The 6,188-nt window shown below is 44.5% G+C and overlaps 1 long non-coding RNA gene across 1 annotated transcript; it reads left to right on the top strand.

Moving 5' to 3' along the window:
• LOC107139424 lies at window positions 1-3,539 on the top strand. The gene is made up of 2 exons (XR_001503142.2): window positions 1-123; window positions 429-3,539. It is a non-coding gene; the product is annotated as an uncharacterized LOC107139424 (long non-coding RNA).
• Window positions 3,540-6,188: the final 2,649 nt, after the last annotated feature.

Raw genomic sequence — 6,188 nt, 5'->3', positions numbered from 1 at the left:
TAGATCGTGCCTGGCTCCGTGGGTGCCGTCTTACATCAAGCCAATCCACGCCATTTCCACCAAGCCCCAGGGAAATCTCCCCGTTTTTCGAGATGCTCATACTGGTCCTGGTCCGCCATGGAGGTGGGTGAAAACACTACACGTGGTGCTCTGCGGGGCGGGGGTTACCTCTTGCCATAGGCCTGCCGGGGATGGGGGTGGGGGGCGGGGGAGAGGATCAAAGTGCGGAGAGGACCAGGATGTGCATCACCCAGGGACGGGGTGTGGATCCCCTTCCTGGAGCCTTGGGCATCACGTCCCTCGTGTGGCGCCCGGAAGCCATCTGTCAGTGCGATGGCGGGAGCGGTTTTCCAGGCGCCGCACTGTGGGTGCTGCAGGACCAGGTAGGTCATCTGTGGCTTCAAGTTAATTTAAATCTTATCTATTAGGTGGCAAGTAGAACGTTTTGGGGTGTGGTCACCAGCGGGTTCCTCTGGACATTCGGTGGTCTGCGCCGTGCGTGTGGCTGGAAGCAGATTACACAGCAGGGCACAAGAAGAGTTATGGGGGATCCTTCAACCTAGACCGGAGTCCTGCGGTGCCCCGGGTGGGTTGCGGCAGGCCTCTCCTCCAACGGCCAACCCCGAGATCCCCTCACACACAACCGACTGGTAGAGTCCCACGTTTGGAGCGCCCCAGGGAAAGCCTGTGGCCAGCCTCGACTCTTCAAGGAAGGGGAGGGTACCATAAGAACGTATTGCCCCCGGAGAAGGAGCCCACATCAGTTGCTGTTTCCAGCTTGATGCCTTTCCATCCCTAGGCCCAGCTGTTGGAGCACCAACAGTGGACTCAGTGCACCTCCCCACTCCCATTTATTTGTGGAGTAAATTAGTATGTGCTAACCCGAGCAACAGTCTGGGATTACTGGGTTGTGGTGAGCCTCTCTCAGACCATCCCCTCCCCAGCAGGGAAATCCCTCCTTGAGTTATGACTCTTGCTCCCTTTCAGCAGAGCCAGAGTACATAGTTATCAATGAGATAGATACCCAAGGCACCTCTGCCAGATAGGATAAACAACCCAGCCCCAGCCCCAGAGGCCACTGTCCTGTCTCCTAAATATCAGACCCCTGGGGCAGCCAATGAGGGCACCACCCACACATCCAACAGTCGTGTTTCCTGGAAAGTTCAAACTCCAAATGGAAAAGCACACCAAGTGGAAAAGTGCAAGGCCAGAACTTGCACTGGAACTCAGTATGAAAAAAAAAAATCTTGAAAAATTCTGTAAGTGCAGGAAGTACCTGGGTAGCTAGGAGTGCAGCAACCACACCAGCATGGTTTTATCTCATCTATATCTGACACTTATTTCTTAATGTTTCTTTTATTTATTTTCATTTGAATTTATTTATATTAACATAAAAGGGGTTGGCTAAATATATATTATAAATATATGTAAGCTGTTCATATTGGTTTAATCCACATCAAATATAGTTTACAAAGGGAAAGGACAAGCACTTTGTATAGAATATACAGACACAGCATCTCACCATGGACCCACAAGAGGGGCAGGGAAACAACTTATATTTATTAATTAGAATAGCTATTTCCAGGTGTGGTGGCATATGACTATAATCCCAGTGACTCAGGAGACTGAGGCAGGAGGATGGCAAGTTCAAGGCCAGCCTCAGAAACTTTTGGGGCTGGAGATTGTCTCAAAATAAAAAAAGGCTGGGGATGTAGCTCCATGTGTGAGGACCTGATTCACTCCCCAGCACTAAAGAAAAAAAAATTTAAAAATTATTAAGTTGTCATCCTTGAGACCATATAAAGAACCCCTACCCCGTCTAGACCATATAAAAAACCCCTGTCCCATCTGACCACGACTGGGGAAAATGTTACCGTTGTGTGTGACAGTTCGAGAACTCCTGGTTTCCAGTCTGTCCTGTTCTGGTAGCCTCCCTCTACTACTATTCCTGGAAACTCCCAGTGCTGTACTGAGAATTATAGGCACATACAGCTTGGCAAGCAACCCATTCTCAGGAAATGCAAGCGCTTCTTCCCACCCCCATGAGACAAGCACAATGTGATCAAAGCATTTGTGGTAGGTGTGCAGAGGTGACATAGAACATCAGACCAGGAGAGGCAGGGTTTTGGAGACTGTGGAAAGGAAGATTCAGTACAGGAACTGCACAGACTGTTTCCATCAGAAAAGAACAGAGTCCCATCCTCGCTGCCAACCTGTGGAGACTTGCCTAGCCCAACATCCTACCCAATTCCTGGAGTGTCCAGAAGCTACCCTCCCCCCCAACCCACTTTCCCTCAGTAGAGTTATGGGTTGTCTTGGGAAAGGATAGGAAAAGAGAAAAACAGAGAGGGAGGGGAGAGAGACAAACTTTCCAGACCCAGGCCCACCCAAATGGGAAGCTACAGCCCTCTTGCTTCCAGTTCTGCTTTAGACCCAGCCCATGGGGTACACAGAGGGGTAGGCACTTTTCAGTCACCCCATAGGTATCTCAACAATCAGGGTTCATGAGCAAAGGACTGAACTAGAAGGACAGCTGGAGGTTGAAAGTATTCTTCCTCCTTTAGGCAAGTCACTTCCCCTCTTTTGGGCCTCCTTTCCCCATCTAGAAAGTAGAACAATGAGTCATTCTCTCAACAAATTCTTCTTGAGTACAGACCATGTGCTGGATGCTGCAGGGAATAAGACAGAAGAGGCCTCTGCTCTGAGGAGCTTAAATTCTGGAAACAGACAATAAACAAACGAACAAGAACATTTCCTAAGTGCTGTAATGAAAATGAAGCAAGTCAATATGATAGAAAGTTGAAGTAAATGTGAACCAAGTGCCTTTTTAGGCCCCTGTCCTAATGGTCACTTGCTAGAGTTTTATATCTAAAAGACAAGCCAGGCAGCCTCCTTGCCCTGATGTGTCTTATAAGAGCCTTTGTCCCGACTTTCATTCTACACTACCACTAATATTCCTAATCTAGGATGACAAATACTTTCAGATTCTCTGCCTCAATCCCATCCACTGAACAATTTCTCAGCCCAGGCCAACATCATAGGCACAGGCCTGCTATTCACTTGCTCACAGTAGAAGACATTTTACACTAATATCAATTGAACAATAAGATTTAGAAAAAGGGGTTGAGATGCAGCTCAGTGGTAGAGCATTTGCCTTGTGTGAGGCTCTGGTTAGGGCCTCAAAATACATAAATATACAAACAAAAATCAGAATGAGAACTTTCCATTTTTCAGATTTTTTCCCTCTCTCTTTTGCAGTATCCAGAGTCTCATGCATGCTAGGCAAGCACTCTACCATTAAGCTAAAGTCCACCCTCCAGTTCTGATTTTTAAATATCACTACAGGTGCATGCATTGGTCAAAAAATTACCAAATGTACACAATATCTGTATATTGCATTGTATAAGATTTTGCCTGAAAGACAAAAGGTACAAATAATGAACTCCAGTTAATGAAATGAATTCTGAAGTCATTAAGGAGTGGTATACTGATTCTGCAACTTACTTTGAAATGCATCAAAAATAAGATGATTAATTTAGTATAATGTGTGATTAATTGAGTATATTAGAATGTCAATGGAGAATCAAAGCAGCAGTTATGCAGGTGTTTGCTGTAAAAATTCTTTTTATTAGGTGGGCATGGTGGTGCACACTTGTAATCCCAGCAACTTGGGAGGCTGAAGCAGGAGGCAACTTAGCAGGACCCTGTCTCAAAATAAAATATTTGAAAAAGATATTTGGGATGTAGCTCAGCAGAACATTTCTGGGTTCTGCTGAAAAAGAAATGTTTTTTTTAAAAAAGGTGAAAGTTGGGAGCTGGGGTTGTGGCTCAGTGGTAAAACACTTGCCTAGCATGTGTGAGGCTCTGGTTCGATTTTCAGCACCACATATAAGCAAATAAATAAAATTTAAAAAGATCCATCAATAACTAATAAAATTATTTTTTAAAAAAGGTGAGAAAGTTTTTACAATAAAAAGTTGGAAAGAAAATTAGAGATTAACTTTACAAAAAAAAAGTTTAAAAACTGCCTTTGATTTTCAAACAACTCTCTCCATAGACAATTCCAATATTTCTCCACATTAACACACATTTTTAATGAGGTTGTAATCTGTATACATTTGTCATTGTTATTAAAAAGTATTTCTCACATATTTTTAAAACTTCATGACAGCCGTACAGTGTTTAATGTTTGTAGAAGAAACAGGTGGTATGTTGCTTTGGGGTTGGAGATTTTTTTATTGTGTACATTCTGAAAGAACTGGCCAAGTCTTTCCTCTGACTGGGCGATTGGGTAGCAATTCTTTCTCATTGAGAACTAGAAAAATTGGAAAACATTTTTATCTATCTATCTATCTATTTTCTGCACTGGAGATGGAACTCAGGGGTATTTAACCACATCCCCAGTCCTCTTTTGCATTTTTTTTTTTTTTTAGAAACAGGGTCTCACTGAGTTGGTTAGGGCCTCATTAAGTTGCTGAGGCTGGCTCAAAAAATCACAATCCTCCTGCTTCAGACTCCTGAGCTGCTGATTACAGGCATGCATAGTGATGCATGGCAAGAAAAACATTTTAAAACTTATCAGGGCAGTGAGAAATTGTGGAGCCAAGACTGAGGAGGAAAACAGCCTAGAATAATCCCAGTATTGGGGAATCCTTTCTTTTCCTTGGAGGTGTCCACTAGTTTCAAAGGGAAAAATGAAAGGCTGTGCCAGACTGTGATTCCAAAAACTGGCCATATTTCCAGTACCTTGCTATTCCCCTGTCAAGAGGTGGAGGCAATTTCACCTTGAAATTGGTAAGTTTATGAGACCGCCTTGACAAACAGAATGTGGCACGTTTGACACCATGGGACTTCCAAAGCTAGGTCGGGAAAGGCAGAACGGATTCCGCTTGGCTCCTTCTTAGGATGCCTGCTTTTGGAACCCAGCTTGTCCTATGACCAACGTTGTGATGTTGTGAGGTACCCTGGGTTATATAAATGTTCTGGTTCACAACCCTAAGGTCCTAGTTAACCAGCTTCAAGCAGACACGTGGGAAAGCAAACCCCCGGGTAATTTCAGTACCCAGCTGTCAAGTTACCGCCTGCCTTTTGATGTCCAGATACTGTGGAGCAGACACAAACCATCCTGTTCAATTTTTTTTTTTTTTTTCCCAGTGCTCGCACATGCTGGGTGAGCATTCTAACAGAGCTGCAGACCCAGGCACTATCTGAATTCTTGACCACATATAAGTAGTAAATATAGCAAATGATTATTTTAGAATTTGAGCTATACCCCCTTGGAGGATTTTCACAAACTTACATTTGCAAATCAGATGGGGAAAAAGAAAAGGACATACCTTACCAGGTCCCAAGTCTCCCCCTCTTTTTAAAAAAATATTTTTTAGATGTATAGACCTTTATTTTTATTCATTTACTTATATATGTGGTGCTGAGAATAGAACCCAGTGCTTCACACATGCTAGGCAAGCCCTCTACCACTGAGCCACAGCCTCAGCCCCTCCCCCTCTTTTTTGAAGTGTGGTTATGCTTAGGAGTATTAAGGGCGGGGGTAAGGTTTGAAGCTCTAATGAGACCTGCTATCCCGCCAGGCTTTGGTTTTCCCCTTTGTCCTCCTGCTAAACAAAAAAGGGCAACACAAAGAAAATGGTATGCCCTGGGTAATGGGTGCATTGGAGTACAGACTGAAGGCTGGAGACAAAGAGCAGAGGGCCAAGAAGACTCCCTACTGATTGGAGGTGAGGTCTCCCCTGGGTGGGGGTGAGGTAAGGACAAGGAGTCTCTAGTTCACAGTTCTTAGGCAGAATTGAGATGTTCTAGCTTCCTTTCCTCTTCAACCCAGACACCACTCAAGAATTGCCACCACTATAGCAGGGCTCTCTAAGGCTTCTCCTTCAACTCCCACAACATGCCTCTCTTAAATCCTGTGGCCTCTCCTCAGGGTTCCCTGATCACAGAGGGTCTGATTCCCATTCCAGCTTGAAGTCAATCTGGGTTTCAAATCCTTGTTTTGCTACGCATTTGCTATTAGCAACCTCCCTGGTCCTCAATTTCCTCTTATGTTAGCGGGGTGATGTTATCTATCTCACAAGACTGTCATGAGAAACGACATAATAATGGCACAATGTTTAACATGGTTCTCCTGAGTGTGTGCACAAGCACATAGTGTTTTTTAGTGTGATTCTTGCTGA

The sequence above is a fragment of the Marmota marmota genome, unplaced genomic scaffold, assembly GCF_001458135.2.
Source record: "Marmota marmota marmota unplaced genomic scaffold, marMar, whole genome shotgun sequence".
In the NCBI taxonomy this organism is placed as follows: Eukaryota; Metazoa; Chordata; class Mammalia; order Rodentia; family Sciuridae; genus Marmota; species Marmota marmota.
Note: the sequence above shows the minus strand (reverse complement) of the source record. Positions and strands in the feature narration are given on the sequence as shown.